General features: G+C 41.9%; 1 long non-coding RNA gene across 1 annotated transcript; it reads left to right on the forward strand.

The window, feature by feature from the left end:
* Positions 1-1,499: 1,499 nt before the first annotated feature.
* On the forward strand, positions 1,500-8,181 carry LOC129125043 (uncharacterized). The gene is made up of 2 exons (XR_013181729.1): positions 1,500-1,922; positions 7,797-8,181. It is a non-coding gene; the product is annotated as an uncharacterized LOC129125043 (long non-coding RNA).
* The last annotated feature ends 11,649 nt before the right edge of the window (positions 8,182-19,830 follow it).

Raw genomic sequence — 19,830 nt, forward strand, 5'->3', positions numbered from 1 at the left:
AGGACCACACTTGCAATGGACACATTGGTGGTGTGCAGACTGACCCCACAGCTCATGTAGGAAAGACAGATCTTCATTTGTTCAAGGAATTCATCTCTAATCCAGAACAACCCAAAATGTCAAGATCATTAAGGTGAGAAAGAGAGTGTGGGTTTATACAAAGGAGTTTACAAGATAACTCACAGTCTTCTTTACAGAAGGCTTGGGTTGTTCAAGCAAGCAAAACAGGCTCCGAGAGCAGGGGATGCAGAAGTGCAGGCAAGGATGGAAGCTGGCCAAGCACTGGCTCTCAGAGTTTAGAGCTGGCCTTCCAACAGATGAGGAGAAGGGAAAGGCATGTCCACCTGCCACATGTGGACCATGGAACACGTGAGGCAGTTTTCCAGAGGTAGTTTTCTCAGCTGATATCTTGGTAGCCAATGCTGTCTTGATAACCCACACCACCTTCATCAATGACCTGAGTAAGGGTTGTAGGATTTAGATATCCAAGTTCTGACTGACTTAGGAGAAAAGGTATTCTGCTTCCAAAGGTTTATTGCAGCTGCCACTTCTTTAACTAAATTTGGTCTAGTGAACAGTGATGGCTCAATTTAAATGTATTATTGTTTAGCACTGAAAAACTGAATTTGACATCTGCATGGCAGTGTCATCTTCACAACTTTATAATCTGTACATATAAGTACTATGCAAAATACTCCTATGAATCTGAGAAAAATGTTTTTATTTTACCAGAGATCTGAGCCATGTCAAAGGTAAATCCAAATTCCCAGTCCCTGGAGTCACAGTCAATGAGACATCAGTGCTACACCAGGGACAGCATACCACTTCACAAAATATTATGCTGTCAGAGTTAAAAGAGATTTGCTTCAGAACAATTTTATGAGTGTACAAAGCTACTATATATGATTTTTGCAATGAGTTTATACTATTGTTACTAATCTGTATTGCGTGAGTTTAATGTTTTTTCAGTACTGAAACTGTACTCCTGTAGGGAGAACACAGGGAAGATGCTGGATTCCTAAAATTTAAAACAAGAATAGACTGCTAGACTGGGTTTGGTTTTTTAATTACTTCCAGTTACAACTGTAACTTCTGTTTGACAAAATGTAAGCTGTACTCAGCTGAAGTATTTTTCAAGAAGGTAAAAAAGCATTAATACACAGCTATCAAGAGGCAAAAAATATATTGTCTCTCTAGACTATCCAATCAGCAGTAACCTTCAGTACAAAAATATGTGTACCAAGTCAATCATTTGGATGTATCTGATTCCAGATTTTGGCAATTGGTCTTTATCCTTAGATCCTAGCATCTGTTTCTGAGACTGTTGGCATATTTTGTATTAAATAGATTCAGAAATACATCAGCCTTAAGCTGTTCTAAAGCCACCAGATTTGGTGTTTGTGCTCCTTTTCTCTTTGCTGTTGACTTTACACATCTCTGAAGCTTCATTTTTAGCTCCTCACACCCAATCCCACTGTCCTAGGGTGACATTATGATGCTTGTATCCCCATTCATGTGTTCTGTTAATATTGGATATTATGTTCTGTACCTTTAAGACCGGCTCTGAAGCGGGAAAGTTTTGTTTTGGTTTTCTTATCAGCCTGGCGGGACACGGAGACTGCGGCTTTTGCTTTTGCTGCTTTTGCTTTTTGCTTTTGCTCTCTCGCTCTTGCTCGCTTTGCTTCTGCTTGCTTTTGCTCTTTAGCTAATTCAGCTAAACTGTCCAATTTCTTCCTGGACGGTTTCTCCTTTCCTTTTTCTGATCACTTCGAACCTGCTCCGGACTGGGACCTGAGAAACACCAAGATCCTGCACCTTCTGGCCTGCAGCAGCAGCCCCAGCGCCGGAGGGACTGAGACCAGAGTGACCACCCCCAGAGAGACTTTCTGAATTTGTCATCTTTTTCAGAGTGGTGTCATCCGGTATTGTTCATTTTGTGTGCTGGGGGGTGCTGTGCTTGTTAAATAAACAGGTTCTTTCCACTCCTCTCCGAGAAATCCTTCCCGAACCGGTTGGGGGGTGGGGCTGTGTGGGTTTGCTAACTGGAGGAGCCCTAATTTGGAGATTCTCCTCCAAATTTGCCCTAAACCTCGACAAAATCTTGGCGCCCAACGCTGGGCTCGAGAGAGTGAGTGGAAAAAGCCTGTTTTGTGGGTATTTTGGTTGCCATTACTCTCTGTTTGAAGCAGCTAATAGCCATGCTTTTTGAATTCATGATGAGTGTTGGGGTGAAGGCTTGCATGTGCTTCTGGTCCCTAGGGTTTTTCGAGATTTTAATACCTCTGTGGTCCCTAGGTTTATTTTCCTATCCTGAAATAGTTCTAGTATTGTCCCTCATACGTAGTTTTTACAGCAGAGGGGCAGTGACCAGAATGGCTATCCTGCTGGGCTTGATGGCAATGATGTGCAAGAAGTTTATAAACATGTTGGGGTCTGCTCCAGGTATGAATGGTTCTTGGCTATGGTTATTCGTCCAGTTTGTTAGAGGAGGAGCAGCAGGGAATGAGGCTTTTCAGCCTTTGGTTTCCTTCCTCTCCTATGAATCGGTTGCGTCAGTAGTAAAGGATGTTCAGTTTCCCCTGAATGTTAGAGAAACCATCTTTCTTGTATTCAATCTGGTAACCTTCCTCTATACAGTCTGCTGTCTCTCCAGAATGAGGGCTGAGATTTCTAGACGGGCTGATGAGACCCCTGACTTAGGAGTAGACCCAGGTGTGAAACATCCTGAGTGGTGTGGGAAATGGGAGGAAATGGGCCACATCCTGAAGGAATTCTCCGACCCTATAGTCTGGGATTTTCCCCATAAACAAATTCAGAACCCAGCTGAGGTGGGGAAATATCTGAAAGAGAAATACCAGGATGAGCCTAAGGAGAGAAAGGTCATTGCAGTGAGCTGGGCCCTGGCATATGCTTATCGCACTCTGTTGGAGACTGTAGGACAGCAGACGGAGGCAGGGGGGCAGGGAGATAAATCAGCTATCCCAGTCACTCAGGCTGCAGCCAACACCACAGGCTCAAAGCCAGCAGCCAAACCAGATAGTGAGCCTAAGCCAGCAGCTAAACCAATGGCTGTTGCTACCAGTACCAGAAGTGGGAAATGCACAGACAAGACCAATCGACCAGTGGATGATGATGATGATGATGATGCAGCAGAAGGAACCTCAATGCCTCCTGACATAAAATCAGGAGTCAAAGTAGCAGGTGCAAGACCAGATGCAAATATTGAGTCCTTTTCCCTGAAGGACCTTCGTGGCTTACGGAAGGATTACACCCGACGACCTGATGAATCCATAATTAGTTGGTTAGTCCGTCTCTGGGATGCTGCAGGCGAGGCTACAATTCTGGATGGCACAGAAGCGAGGCATTTGGGATCCCTGTCACATGATCCTGTCATTGACCAAGGAATGATGAGGGGGGCAAACCCTCAGAGCCTCTGGGCACGGGTCTTGGAAAGTGTTGCACAAAGATACCTGTGTGCAGATGATCTTTATATGCAACAGACACAGTGGAAGACCATAGAGCAAGGGATCCAACGCCTGAGAGAGATGGCAGTGGCAGAGATTATCTTCTCAGATGATGTGACAACTAGGAACCCAGACTTGGTGCCATGCACGTCTGTGATGTGGCGGAAACTTGTGCGACTTGGGCCACACGAATATGCTTCTGCCCTAGCCATAATGAAGCGGGATGAGAGGGACGAGACTGTGCTGGATATGGCAAGGAAGCTCCGAGCATATGCAGATGCTGTGCATGGCCCAACACATGCCAGAATTGCAGCAGTAGAAACACGTCTGCAGAACTTAGAGGATAAGATAGAGGAGAATCATAAGAAGCTCAGAGAGGAGATTAAAGAAGACCTTCTCCAAATCTCGGCAGTACAGATCAGAGGTTCTGGTATCCAAGGCAGACGTTCCCCAGATGGCCAGAGAAGGTACACCCCACGAACAGAGCTGTGGTTCTACCTGCGTGACTGTGGAGAAAATATGAGGAGGTGGGATGGAAAACCTACTGCTGTTCTGGCACAACGGGTGCGTGAATTGAAGGAAGCCACCAGGAAGAAAGCAGCTCCAGTTGCCCGTAGCCGAACCGCCAGGTATGATGCTGATGATGCTATGTCTGATCCCCTTGAAGGAACATCTAAGACATATGCCCAGGGAAAGAAGGATAACCAGGCTTAGAGGGGCCCTGCCTCTAGCCAGGTAGAGGCCAGGGAAAATCGTGTTTTCTGGTCTGTGTGGATTCGTTGGCCTGGCACATCGGAACCACAAGAGTATAAAGCTTTGGTTGATACTGGCGCACAATGTACATTAATTCCGTCGAGACATGTGGGGACAGAGTCTGTTTCTATTGCTGGTGTGACAGGGGGATCCCAGGATTTCACTTTGGTGGAAGCTGATGTGAGCCTCACTGGGAATGAGTGGAAGAAACATCCTATTGTGACTGGCCCAGAGGCCCCATGTATTTTGGGCATAGACTACCTTCGAAGTGGGTATTTCAAAGACCCAAAAGGACTCAAGTGGGCATTTGGGATAGCTGCTGTAGAGACAGAGGGCATCCAGCAATTGAACACCTTGCCTGGGCTGTCTGAGAATCCATCTGCAGTAGGATGTCTGATGGGAGAAGATCAACGAGTGCCAATTGCCACCTCCATAGTGCATCGACGACAGTATAGAACCACTCGAGATGCTGTGATCCCCATCCATAAGATGATCCGTGAGCTGGAGAGCCAAGGGGTGGTCAGCAAGACCCACTCACCCTTCAACAGCCCCATTTGGCCTGTGCGAAAATCTGAAGGAGAATGGAGATTGACTGTGGACTACCGTGCATTGAATGAGGTGACTCCACCACTGAGTGCTGCCGTGCCAGACATATTAGAGCTCCAGTACGAGCTTGAGTCCAAGGCAGCGAGGTGGTACGCCACTATAGACATTGCCAATGCATTTTTCTCCATTCCTCTGGCAGCAGAATGCAGGCCTCAGTTTGCTTTCACATGGAGGGGAGTGCAGTATACCTGGAACCGACTGCCCCAGGGGTGGAAGCACAGTCCCACCATCTGCCATGGACTGATCCAGACTGCACTAGAAAGGGATGAGGCTCCAGAACATCTGCAATATATTGATGACATCATTGTGTGGGGGAACACAGCTGCGGAAGTGTTTGAGAAAGGAAAGGAAATCATCCAAATCCTCCTGGGAGCTGGTTTCGCCATTAAAAAGAGCAAAGTAAAGGGACCAGCTCGTGAGATTCAGTTCCTGGGAGTGAAGTGGCAAGATGGACGGCGTCAGATTCCTACAGACGTCATCAACAAGATCACAGCAATGTCTCCACCCACCAATAAGAAAGAGACACAGGCTTTCCTAGGTGCCATAGGCTTTTGGAGGATGCACATTCCTGAGTATAGTCAGATCGTGAGCCCTCTTTACCTGGTCACCCGCAAGAAGAACACTTTCCACTGGGGCCCTGAGCAGCAACAGGCCTTTGTCCAGATCAAGCAGGAGATAGCTCATGCAGTAGCTCTTGGCCCAGTTAGGACAGGACCAGATGTGAAGAACATGCTCTACTCTGCAGCCGGGAACCATGGCTTGTCCTGGAGCCTTTGGCAGAAGGTGCCTGGGGAGACTCGGGGTCGACCACTGGGATTTTGGAGTCGAGGCTACAGAGGCTCTGAGGCCAACTACACTCCCACAGAGAAGGAAATCTTGGCTGCCTATGAAGGAGTCCAAGCCGCCTCAGAGGTGATTGGTACAGAAGCGCAACTCCTCCTGGCACCCCGACTACCGGTGCTGGGGTGGATGTTCAAAGGCAAGGTTCCTTCCACTCACCATGCCACCAGTGCCACATGGAGCAAGTGGATTGCTCTTATCACTCAGCGCGCCCATATAGGTAAACTAAATCGCCCTGGGATTTTGGAGGTAATTACAAATTGGCCCGAAGGTGAGAATCTTGGTGTCACAGATGAAGAACAAGAACCAGTGACACGGGCTGAAGAGGCTCCTCCATATAACCAACTGCCCCCAGAGGAAACACGCTATGCTCTTTTCACTGACGGTTCCTGTCGCATCTTAGGGATGAACCGGAAGTGGAAAGCAGCCGTATGGAGCCCCACACGACAGGTTGCACAAGCTACTGAAGGAGAAGGTGGATCAAGTCAACTTGCAGAACTCAAAGCCGTTCAACTGGCCCTGGACATTGCAGAAAGAGAGAAATGGCCAAAGCTCTACCTCTACACTGATTCATGGATGGTAGCCAATGCTCTGTGGGGATGGCTGGAGAGGTGGAAAAAGGCTAACTGGCAGCGTAGAGGAAAACCAATTTGGGCTGCTGATGAGTGGAAAGACATTGCTACCAGGGTAGGGAGGCTACCTGTGAAAGTCCGCCATGTAGATGCCCATGTCCCCAAGAGTAGAGCCAATGAGGAGCACCAAAACAATGAGCAGGTAGACCAGGCAGCAAAGATAGGGGTGTCAAAGATAGACCTAGATTGGGAACACAAGGGAGAGTTATTCCTAGCTCGATGGGCCCATGATGCCTCAGGCCATCAGGGCAGAGATGCCACCTATAAGTGGGCAAGAGACCGAGGGGTGGATTTAACCATGGACAGTATTTCACAGGTTATCCATGACTGTGAGACATGTGCTGCCATCAAGCAGGCCAAGCGAGTGAAGCCCCTGTGGTACGGTGGGCGATGGTCCAAGTACAAGTATGGGGAGGCCTGGCAGATAGACTACATCACACTGCCCCAGACACGCCAGGGCAAGCGCTACGTGCTGACCATGGTGGAAGCCACCACTGGATGGTTGGAAACCTACCCTGTGTCTCATGCTACTGCCCGGAACACCATCCTGGGCCTGGAAAACCAAATCCTGTGGAGACATGGTACCCCTGAGAGGATTGAGTCAGACAATGGGACTCATTTCAAGAACAGCCTTATCAGCACCTGGGCTAGCGAACATGGCATTGAGTGGGTGTACCATATCCCCTACCATGCACCAGCTGCAGGCAAAGTGGAGAGGTACAATGGACTACTAAAAACCCAGCTAAAAGCTTTGGGTGGGCGATCTTTCAAAAATTGGGAGCAGCATTTAGCAAAGGCCACCTGGTTAGTTAACACCCGAGGTTCCACCAACCGAGCAGGTCCTGCCCAGTCTGAGTCCCTGAATGTAATAGATGGAGATAAAGTCCCAGTGGTACGTGTCAGAGGTTTGTTAGGGAAGAATGTGTGGGTCAATTCTGCCTTGAGTACAGACAAACCCATTCGTGGGGTTGTCTTTGCTCAGGGACCAGGTTGCACATGGTGGATAATGCAAAGAGATGGAACAACACGATGTGTACCACAGGGACATCTGATTGTGGGGTGAGAAAACCATACAGACATGAGATAGAAGGAAATGTGTAAGTGTTGAAGGTCTGGGCAAGTGGGAGATGGAGAAGGAGATGGGCAAGTGTCGAAGGTCTGAGCAAGTGATAGATGGAGCTTTGAGTGAGTAAGGTGAAAGGGGTGAAATCCTGCCGCCCTGTAGTATAGGGCATGGATTCAGTGGTCCAGTGTGGGGATGTGATGAGGACATAATGAGTGTTGCTTGTAAATTGTGGGGGAGCAGATGAAAATTTTGTATGAATAAATGCATGATGTGTGGTAGTATGTTGATGATATGGGGATAAGGGGTGGAATGTCCTAGGGTGACGTTATGATGCTTGTATCCCCATTCATGTGTTCTGTTAATATTGGATATTATGTTCTGTACCTTTAAGACCGGCTCTGAAGCGGGAAAGTTTTGTTTTGGTTTTCTTATCAGCCTGGCGGGACACGGAGACTGCGGCTTTTGCTTTTGCTGCTTTTGCTTTTTGCTTTTGCTCTCTCGCTCTTGCTCGCTTTGCTTCTGCTTGCTTTTGCTCTTTAGCTAATTCAGCTAAACTGTCCAATTTCTTCCTGGACGGTTTCTCCTTTCCTTTTTCTGATCACTTCGAACCTGCTCCGGACTGGGACCTGAGAAACACCAAGATCCTGCACCTTCTGGCCTGCAGCAGCAGCCCCAGCGCCGGAGGGACTGAGACCAGAGTGACCACCCCCAGAGAGACTTTCTGAATTTGTCATCTTTTTCAGAGTGGTGTCATCCGGTATTGTTCATTTTGTGTGCTGGGGGGTGCTGTGCTTGTTAAATAAACAGGTTCTTTCCACTCCTCTCCGAGAAATCCTTCCCGAACCGGTTGGGGGGAGGGGCTGTGTGGGTTTGCTAACTGGAGGAGCCCTAATTTGGAGATTCTCCTCCAAATTTGCCCTAAACCTCGACACCCACTAATATCTGTAAACTGATGATAGGATATTCCCTTTGAGGGAATTTTGACTAATCTCAAGTAAATAAACTTCAATTCCTGTCAGTGTGAGTAGGGAAGCACAGGAGTAGATATCTTTGGCAAGGAAACAGCTTCTCTAAGAAAATCTTCTTGCATAGAAATGGCCTTAGTTGGCAATTTCACTTTTTTTAAGAATGCTAATAATGAAATCTCACCTTGTCTGGTTATTGCTGTATGATGGGGAGTTTCCATGGTGATCAAATAATGTTTAATTAAGATGCAGAAATCTTGACACTGCATTGCCTGGCTCAGTTTTATGACATTCAAAATGCCCCTTAGCTTCAACGAAATAAAGCTGCAAGTAATTAGTGACAAGTGGTAGATCTCAACACTACTTCACCATTATCAGTTCTCCTGGAACTACTCATTTTTTGAAAAAATATTCTGCAGAACACACTGGCATTTCTAAAGGAAAAATGAAAGAAAATAAAGTTTGAAGAATTGTAGATATACTAAAAGGAAGTGGTTTGATGTCAAGGTCTCAGCTAGTGTGAGTTTTGCACTGAAGAGCTGACTGAATAGCATTTGCCAATATTTTTTAAAACCTTGTAATTGTTACTTTAACCAGAAAAAAAAAAAAAAACCACAAAAAAAAAAGCAAAACAAAAAAAAACACAAAACAAATCTTTACTTATTATGTGGCATATACTTAACCTGTTTGCTTCCAGCTTACATTGGAGTAGTATTTTCAGAGCCTGATTCCTGCTCCTAAGGCCAACAGAGTTAACTCCTGACCCTGAACCACCCCCAAGAATCACACCAAGGGCCTGAGAGCATTTCCAAATACTTCTTGAGCTCTGTCAGGCTTGGTGCTGAGACCACTGTTCTGGGGAGCCTGTTCCAGTGCCCAACCACCCTTTTCCTAAAGGTGGAGACTGACACAGCCTCAGGCCATTCCCACAAGTTCTATCACTGGAATCTGAGAAGTGAGAGCCTGCCCCTCCACTTCCCCTCCTGGGGAAGCTGAGGCTGCTGAGATGTCTCCCCTCAGCCTCTTCTTTAGGCTGAATGAGCCCAGTGTCCTCAGCTGCTTCTTGTAACTGACAGCTTATTGACTGGGATTTTTAGATATTTTCTTTTGCAGCTAAAGCTGTTCAAACATTTCACATACCACACAATGACACGGAATAAGATACTCCAGGGGGGTATCTACTATTCCTCTGCCAGAGGTTTTTTCTTCCTTCAGCCCCCTCAGAATCAACAAAAACAGAGAAGTAATCACTTGTCTATTGCCACACTTCCCAGAGAGACCCATGGAGTATTAGATACGTGCACATGCCTGCTTCTATTCATCAGAGCAAAGTGAAGTAAACCAAGGTTCATAATTCCTTCAATTTTCCTGCCACAAATTGTCATGTTTTTTTCTGAATGTTTTCTTATTCACCCAGTTAAAAGAGTGCATCATACGGAGATACAGCAGCATCCTTTTAATATTTAAACTCATTTAAACTATGGTCTAGATTAAATCAATGCAAACCAAAGTCAGTGTTGAGGGTAAAAAGTTGCCTTGAAGTAATTTCAGGATCTGCTAGAACTTCTCCTCCATTGTGCTCAAAAATTGGTGACATACCTTTGGATAGATCTGTGTTGCAATAAAGCATAAATCTAGTAACAGTGGCTCCTGCCTTCTCTAAAACAGACATCTCTATATGAACAATTCTTTTGAACGCTTGCATTGAAGACAGCCTCAGCTTCAAAGAGCAAACCACTGACCTGGGTCGGTGCAGAAATTTTGAAGGATTTACTATACCAGCCTGCATAGCAGCCTTAACTAAGTACATTTGAAAACTCTTTTTTTCTGGAAGACAAAACAATTAAACATCATAAGAGTAAAATCTCTGTGACTGAAAATTACAGGTGTGGAACATCCCTTGTATTCTTTGTTATACAGCTGAGAAAAAGCTTGCCAATTTTATGGTAGTGATTCCTTCCTACAGTTCTGCTGCTGACTAAAATCAAAGACAAAAGGAATTTCTCTTGCAGCAGGAAACAAGAATAAGGTTTTACAGCCATCTGTGTCCCCTACACACCTATGCTTTTAGGTCTTGCCTTGGTTTAGTCTTATACCTGGAAATTATTTCTATTTTTATTCTTATAGTACAGAAGTGGTTAAAACATTTCTTTTATGACAGCTTTCATTGTAAAATTATTTTTTTCCAAGTCTGTGGGAAATCTTTGTAACTTTCTAGGCAAATCAAACCAAACCTTTGTTATTATCACTTTCTGCAGGATAAAGAGAGGACAATTTTTCAACAAAATCATCTGAATTTTCAGTTTTCAAAAGAATAGACAGAAATATCTAGCTGATTCAATATACAGAGAAAAAAAAAGGCTAGAGGAAAAATGGAAAAGGTTGACTGAAAAGGCAGCAGTGTTTCACTTAAAACTAAAAAAAGCTTGGACCACCTATTTTCATATCATCCCCAGTGGTATTCAAAATGCAAACATCTGTTGCAAACATCCCTCTTTAATTATGTCTTTGGTTATTTTTAACTAGACAAACTTATCTCAGACATTCAGATCTATGGTACAAACTTTTCATCTTAGATCTTTACTCATATCCATACTTCAAGCACACTGCAATGTCTTCCCCACTTTTAATGCACCTACAGTTATGATGATGCTTCTTGGAAGAAGTCTTCCCATGTCATTCAGCACCTGGTTTCTAGTCAAGATTTTAAAAGAAAAGGCAGATGTTAAGACAAATAAGGTAAAGGAATGTGGCATAAGGAGAAGGATGCAAAAACGAACATTTTGGAGACTTACAATACTCCAAAATTACTTATGAGATAAGGTAAGGTAATCCCTCTGGTTTTTATACTGTTGCTGTTAGTAGCTGAGATGTAGTTTATATACCCATAATTTCTTGGTTCCAAAAAACATTGGAGGCCAATAAATGCAGTTCCTTACCTATTGTCTTTACAAAAATATCTGAAGAGAAGTAAATTCAATGTAATTTGTGTCATCCTCTTAAAATTATGAGTTACCTATGTGTCTCTTTTAGAATACTTGCCATTTTTATTACATGATGATGCTTGTGATCCACCTATCATTGTCCCTGTAAATTCATGAAAGGCATAAAAGTAAAATTCCCAAAATTAATAGTTTAAGCTCTTAACATGAGATCTTTTCATCATGTAGCATTTTCTCAACTATTTTCAGTTCCCTTGGGAACTTCTTTCAAGCCTGTATGAAACTTTTGGATCAATGCTGTCTTTCGTATCTGCACATCTGAGTTGTGTCAGAATCCTGTGACTCCCCTCTGGAGCAGTGGACAGAGGGCTAGATCAAATTAAAGACTCTTAATCTTAAAATTGATATCAAATATGAGAAACTGTATTACAATGACAGTGGCAAACCTAGAGAGAATTCTGTTTTCTACAAATTAAAGATGAATCGGCAGCAAGTGAAATCTCTGCTCTTAAGCACTCTCTACAGCAGGGAGCTTTTTCTTCCTACAATCAATGTCTCTTATCTGCTCTAATAAACTGCTTCACTTTGTTCCAGCTTTTATTTCCCTTTCTACTCTCATCCCCACCCTCTCACTCTTGGAAACCCTGCCGGCCTGTGCTCTATGGCTTCCCTTATCAGTTTTCCATATTTCCTAACTTAAAGCTTTTGATTATTTCCACATTTCTTTTCTTCTTATTATCTGGGAGAGGCATAAAATATAAATATATAAATATATAAATATATAAATATATAAATATATAAATATATAAATATGTGGCTATAAATCACTGTACAATGACTCAGAGCAAATGTGCAAAAGACTGGAAGTGTAAAGTGTATGTTATCTGGGAAGGGAGCATCTCATGACTCAAAAACTGCAAGGAGTCACCCTAACATGAATGACTGAGAAATTTTTGTCCAACTCATTTAAGATGACCTTGTAATCTAGTAAGGTTTACAAGAATTGTGCGTATTTAACATTGAAAACTCACTGATATTCATAAATGAAGCAAGCTAGTTGCTTTCTTTCACAGGCAATCTGCATAGCTTTAAATACATATGTAAAAATAAGAATGTTATATTAGAAGTTTTCTGTTGAAAATCAGGGTATGTTCCCTACTGTGTTCTGTAACTTGAGGATATGAAAAGTTTAAATGAATTTGTATGTCACAAGTATGTATCCAGACCAGTAGTTTTTGATCAGAAAACTCAAATAAATTAAATACACTTCAAAAAGGCTATTTGATTTTCATCATATTCACAGAATCCAATGACTTGCAAAAGTTTTAAAGACTTGGAAAAATAGATGGGTTCAGTAAAAAAACCCACCAGGTACAAGAATCCAAAGTCCAGCTTCAATAATGATGAATAGTAGCCTGTACGAATTTCAGAAGACACAGCTGGTAATTATTTCAGACTTTATGGAAGCAATTTTTCATGTACAGACAAGCTTTTGGCAAGGCTTGCTTCTCAATAAAGTGTGTTGGACTGCAGATGCAACAGAAAAACCCAAAGTTGGATGAACATTTTGCGTAGCATAACAAGATGCAGCAAAAACTGCCTATGGAATGTCAATAATGCTGGCCCAATGAGCTATCAATGATGGAGCTTTATAAAAGATAAGAACTCAATAGTAGCAAGTAGTTATTCCTGAGTTGTGAACCAGGTATAAGGTATTGAGTCCTGCTGTTAAGCAAAGCATTAAAACACTTATTCAAAACCAAATTAAATGATCACCCTGAATTTTAACAAGCTCTCTGTCAGACTCTTCACCAGTTCTTCACTCAAAAACACTATTAATTCCACTAATCTCAGCTAAACAACTCTCACTGTGCCCTTAATACTATTGTTTAAGTAGATTCTCAGTCTCATCATGTGCCTATTGATTGCTGAAACCTTATAAAATGTCTTACTCCATTTACTATGTTTCAACATAAATCTGTCATTTCAACTAAATTACCACTGTTTATAGCCTAATTCCATAAAGGAAGTATCTAAAACTTCTGTGAAATTCAGACACTGAAGAAGAGAACAAATTATTTTTGTCTTCCATGCAATTCCAAGTGAAAGATAATGGAAAGTTTTTTTCTTTTTGTTGTGCATCTCCCTCCAACTGCCTAAAATACTGATCCTCTTTTGAAGCAAGCCCTGAACTTGTAGAGTTTGCTGCCTGAATGATGAACTGAATAGACCAGAGGCAGTTTTACTAGCAGATGTCCTTAGAGTACAGCTGAAGGTGGTAATTTTACCCAGCAGTTCCATGTGAATCATCTTGACCACAGCTTCATGTAATGACTTTTTCATCATTATGTGAACAATAGTGAAGATATCTATATTCTTCTGCAGGCAGCTACATGGGAAATCAAAACAATCATAACTACCATTTGGCTGGTAGTAATTTTGTAAACATGCATATATGCTCTGCCATTACAAAGGACAATTACTTCTTATTTTGTCAGAAAAAGATACTGTGTTGAATCTGAATCCAGTAGATTCTTCTACAAATGGAGAACAAAATGTTGTCATTTAGTTAAAATTGTATCCAGGAGTCACGTTAATCTCTATGTCACTGAGAACTTCAGGTGGTTTAAAATGTTTGTCATAGAAGAAACAAAAGCGTATGGTTTTGTTGTGAAAGAAGAGATTGGATGAAAACAGAGATAAGCTAAATTGTAGTCTGTTGAAAGGTTCAAAATATTCAGCAATTTATGTCCTACTTCTCTTTTTGCCAAGGTGCTCAAAGTAATTTTGTCATTTATCCCAGCACAATTCCTTAGCTGATCCTACCAGCATTGAGGCTGATGCTCAACGAGAGGAAATGTCCAAATATATAGCCACCAGAGAAATCCCTCAGGATTGTGCTTTACCTCAACTACAGAATGACAGAATATGCTGAGTTGGAAGCAACCCACAAGGATCATTGAGTCCAGTTCCTGGCCCTGCACAGAACCATCTCCAAGATTCACACCATGCCTGAGAGCATTGTCCAAACACTTCTTGAAATCTGTCAGGCTTGGTGCTGTGACCACTTCCCTGGGGATCTGTTCCAGTGCCCAACCACCCTCTGGGTGAAAAACCTTTTTTTAATATCCAATCTAAACCTCCCCCTGACACAGCCTCAGGCCATTCCTACATACAGCTAGATTCAAGTCCAGAACTAGCAATTGGGTGCTCTAGTCAAAATTCCTATCCATCACAGACTGTAAAAATTTCACCAGATGCCCTTGACTAGAGACCCTTGGATTGACTGGTTCTCTCTGTCCACATGAGCTATTCAAATACTCAGACATGTAATTCACCAAGTAAACCTGCCTCCACTGTCAGTGGTAGTTTGCCAAAATACATCAAACACTGGTTTTGTTGGTCCTTTTATGAGACAAAAATCTTTGGGGCGAACTGCTCAAACTTTTTAACCTACCCAAAGAATATCTTGTACAACTTCTGCTGCAGTGTGTTATGTAAGAACTCACTCTATTTTAATGTTTTGTGTTGTACTTTCTCCCCTCTCCTTTTCTTCTCCTCTTATGCAAGTCAAACACACACAGTGGCTTCCTCAGAAAGAGATCTAAATGTCTTACGAGTGTTACTGAGAACATTCAACAGGGACATCGAGGACAAATTACTAGACAAATGGTGGTAGATATCAAATCCTCCCCTACTCTTATAGGTACACAATCCTTTCTGGAGCCTTCAGGAGGCCTACTGCAGAATGATGTAACCATACCATCCTGAAGAGAAGGAATGGCTTCTAGCGATGTCAGAACTCTCATGGAAAGACTGGAGATTTACAGAGCTGTATAAAGAGATTATCTGAATTCCATGGTCCAACAGTACAGAACTAAGATCCAAAACCAAAAATAGATATTTTTTCTCTTGTTCTCTAGCAAGACCTACCTGGTGAACTGTTTCTGTCTCTAACAATTGCATCAGGTTGAGCTGCAGGCTTTGGGTGCCATTCTCAAAGTTGTTTCCTTACAGGTTTTGAGAACAAAAAATATACCTCAAACAGTAACTGTCTTTCAGAAAATGAGACTGTTAGTGGTAGGCCTGAGTTTTCCTGAGGCCACCATATTTATTGTGCAATCTGAGGAAAAAATGCATTGTGTCTGCTCCGTGGACCCAGTGGTTTCCAAAAACAATAGATCAGTGCAGAAGAATGACACAACAATTCTGTACATATACAGCACATGTTGCATTTCCCGCTCATAATGGATTAATTATACTCACACTGAAAAGCAGTATTAATACTTGGGCATCACAGGCAGTCTGTGTGCATATGGTCAATCTGGTGCTTGAAATTGTACTCTGCCTTTGTAAAATGTCTTCTACATATGTGCATCAGTAAAAGGATGGGAGAGATATAATGGGTAGCAAGGAAGCTAAAGAATATAATTGAATAAATGACACTAGAGGAACAAATAACCTAACTTGTCACCGAGTCCCCAAAATTATATCCAAGAAGTGAATTTTTCTGGCTGAATAAAGTGTGATTATAGTCTTCATGAGGTCTGCTTTTTGTAGGGTGTCTTTATTTATCACTTAAAATGGCCAAGAACAAGCAACTTGGTACACTGAGTAAAGTGCAGGGCAGACTTATGAAATTATAATTTCTACTCTTAAACAAACCAAAATCCTCTTTCCTAAGAGTTATATTGGTAGGGATGGGAAGATGTGATCATCTTTATTTTGGGGAACTCCCCTTTTTTGCCATGGTTTCTGAAGCCAAACATAAATAAGATGGGACAGTCCAGAAAATTCCCATGCTTGCAGTGACAATAGAAAGCCAGCCTGGAAAAGCTGAAGGCAAAAGAGACCTTTCTCCTCATCATTATAGTCAAACAAAAACCACTTCCTCTTCCTCCTAACATGTCTCCAAACCAAGGGACTTCATGCATTTCTGAGGCATTGTAATCTGAAATGAACCTGGATAATTGGGTTTCTTTAGCTGACATGCTCAAGTAGAGACTATTCCCTCTTCACTACAGGGTCCCAGGGTCAAAAGGAAAAGGAATGGCATACGAGTTTACATTCACAGAGGCTCAAATATCTTACTGATTTGACATGCATATGGATTGCACATTACCCCAGATATATTTTTCTTTTACAGATATGAATTTTTCAAACTCCTATATTATATGTATGCTGATTTTTTTATAGGTTTTAGATATCAGCTGATTATAAGAGTATGACCTATTTTTTGCTTATATGTCATTTAATCGATCAACATGTCAGGTGAGTTCAGGGGGAAATGTCCCTTGAAGTATTACAAATATCTAATGGAATTTTACTGAGTTCACCATGGCTGGAAAGACAGTTGTTGCAGTCATATTTTGACACACAAAACTTGCTGCAACTCTTTGTAAAAATAATGATCAACTTTGCTATGATGGTCTTCACAGTTCTTGAGGACAATGCTAGAAAGATCTTTATCACCTTTTCTGAGTTTATATCAAGCTCATCTCTCTAAATAAAGAAAAGTAGTGATTGTCACTTCTGCCTTTTGAGTCTTACCATTCCTTTATTATATAGGATTTCCTTCATCCTACAAATCTTTCTCTTCCTTCTTTTCGGTCCTATAAGGCATTGGTTGGCTTTTTTTGTTTTTTCTTTCTGAAATCGTGATTCCTGTAGTCAAAGCCAGAACTGTATGCTCTGTAAAATATTTGTAAAGTAGTTCTATTTTTTACAGTATGTATTTAACCACTGCTGTTGATCCGTGGAAGAGCACTGGACAATGTAAGTCCTTATCTAAATCAAAACAACCATTTTTATTGTCTCTTGAATTCTTAACAATTTCTGCGGCATTTTACTTTGGGTTTCAAGTGGGATTTTTGAGCACTAATAAGTTAAAACAGCAGGCTGGTTTGGACACACACATATGCAGGTTTATTGGCTGATTGCTTTTATTTCACCTCTTTTCCCTTTAATTTCTGGGTGAACCAACATTTATGCTCTAAGTATGTCATCATTGCTAGAGATGCCTTTTACAGCCAGAACAGGTATAAAAGGTAAAGAAGGAGCAGTGGTACTTCTCCAGTCCAAAAGGTTTTCCACAATTGTTTCAATTTCCCAGTCTGGAACTCAAACACTTGTCAAGGAACCTAGACCTGAAATCAATTCTTCCTGCAACCTGTGGAGGCAGAAGACATCTGCTAAAATGGTGCCCTAACAGCCAGGCTGTGCTCTTTGCATTAAAGATTCTCCATCCTTCTTATTGAAGCAGTGCCACTTCACAGAAAAAAATCATGATTCATTGGGCCAGAGTGGTCTGGCCCCTGTATGAATCTAAGGCACTATTTCTTTTTCCAGATACCCTTACAGAGAAATGCCCTTACATTCACATTGTGCAGGGGTATCCTGTCCTAGTGGCTGGCAAGTGTGCAGTTTGTTCTGCAAACAAGACCAACAAAGAAGCACAGTAAAGGGGAGTCTGGATTTAATTCATAACTTGATTAATAATTTCTGAGTTATGATTATCTGTGGATTTGAACAAGACATTTGGATATTTGAACTGGGGCAGTCAGAGGTCTAAGGATAATCAGCAGCTGAAAAGGAAATGTGGATTTTTTGTTGTTTCCCCAGTTTTGGATTCTGGTTCATCAAATTCTCACTTTAAGAACCAGGGGACAGGGTTTGAACTGCTTTATTTGTCCTAAAAATCAGTTGAATTTAGGTGCCTAAATCCAGGAGAACATCTCAGCAAGTTTCATGTCTCATATACCAGTGAAAGGTAATAGGACAAGGCTCAAGATTAGAGAATACTTGAATGCATGCAGTAATTATAGCTGATAGCACTTCAGGGAATTGCAGGAAGGCAGCAAGTGTGACTCACAGCAGCGGGCCACTAGGCAGGTTGAAAGATGTGAGAGGAAAGGCATTTTGGAATCACAGTCTTGTCACTTGGAATTTTGTTCTTTCCCTTCACTAAATTAGCATGAATGTTTCTTTTAAGATTTTTCTGACCCATTTTTTCTTGTATGTTTTTATTTCAGATTTTATCTGTGTCATATTCCACCTTTCATGCTCCGTTTCTCTCCCCTCTAATTTGCATTAATTTGTCTAGCAGTATAACAACTGCCTTTTACAGTGCTGGCATATGTTTTGGGGTTTTTTTCTTTCTTAGAAAGCTGTATAATGGGCTTCTAAATTTCCATTTTTAAAGCCTGCATTAATTCCAACTGCACTAACTACAGCTCACCAGCAAAATGTCTTAACAGCTCTGGAACACTGACAAGAGATCCACTTCCAAAGACTGGGTTGTGATTTAGTTCCACAAAATTTGTAAACTTTTAAAGCTCTGAATATGTTCAACATTTCATTCTTTTAGGAGAAAAATGAACAAATTTAGACCATTCCTTGGACAAATAACAGTAATATATTGCTGTAAAGTGCAAAAGCATCACAAGCTTTTACGAGCGCATTTGGTCTTGCCAACACCATTAAAATACTATCATCCAATTAGACTGTGAGTATACAGGGTCCAGTGACAAAAATGAAAACAAAGCCCATTAGGAGCCTTACAGCACCAAAAGTCTAGCACTGAGTATAATTTACAACAGTGTTTGCCTGTGACCCAGCGTCGGTGCTGGCCCACTGGTGTGTATTATGTGAGTGAAGTGCTCCATCTGCTGCGCGCCCAGGCAGGCAAGCCAGGTGAAAAGTGCACTTGGTGATAAGTGCTCACACAGCCCTCAGGGCTCCAGCACTCTTTATTAGTGACATTTGCAAGCACAAAACCTGTGAGTGCTCAGAGTCACCTGGTGTTCAGCCAAAGCAAAACAAAACAACAAAAAACAACAACAACAACAACAAAAAGGGCACAGATAGGGTTGCTTGTCTTGTGTAGGCAGTTTCTGTAATGCTTTGCAGTTAGAGTTAGCAAAGAGTGCACTTGGGAGCATCACCTACCTGTGTGAGAGAGATATTCTTGCATCACCTATTCAAACATTATGTCAGTGTGCAGTGATTTGAATATGCTTAATTATTTTCCCACTAGATGTCATTGCATCATCCAGTACACCAGGTGGGCTGGACAAACAACCCAAAATTCAATTAGCACTAGACTTCTGCAGAATTTCACGAGGCTGCATCCCTAAAATGCTTTTCTTTATTTTTTTCATAGTTCTTTGCATTTAGATCTGACATATATTTCAAGGTAGATCACTTGTCTTGGTTTATTCTGAGATTCTTATTTCTACATTAACAATTTCTGAACTAGCAACTTCTTCCTTTGTCACAGCAGGTTCTGCTACATTTTCCCCTCTGGACTAGCTTTGGTGAACATGCAAACACACTCATTTAGTCACGATAGAAGAAGGAGATTCTTTCATCTTTGCAGTATAAACTGTTTTTCCCATTTGAAAAAAACCTCAAACTACTATCTCTCGAAATAAATATATAGCTGCACTACCAAACACTTAAGCAAATTGTGGTTTCTATTGAAGTTAAAACTGTGTTAAAATAGCAGTATTTCATACTGGAAATAAAAGATGCATTTTGTGTTTTGTGGTCATATTGAGGCTT

The sequence above is a fragment of the Agelaius phoeniceus genome, chromosome 3, assembly GCF_051311805.1.
Source record: "Agelaius phoeniceus isolate bAgePho1 chromosome 3, bAgePho1.hap1, whole genome shotgun sequence".
NCBI classification, from domain to species: domain Eukaryota; kingdom Metazoa; phylum Chordata; class Aves; order Passeriformes; family Icteridae; genus Agelaius; species Agelaius phoeniceus.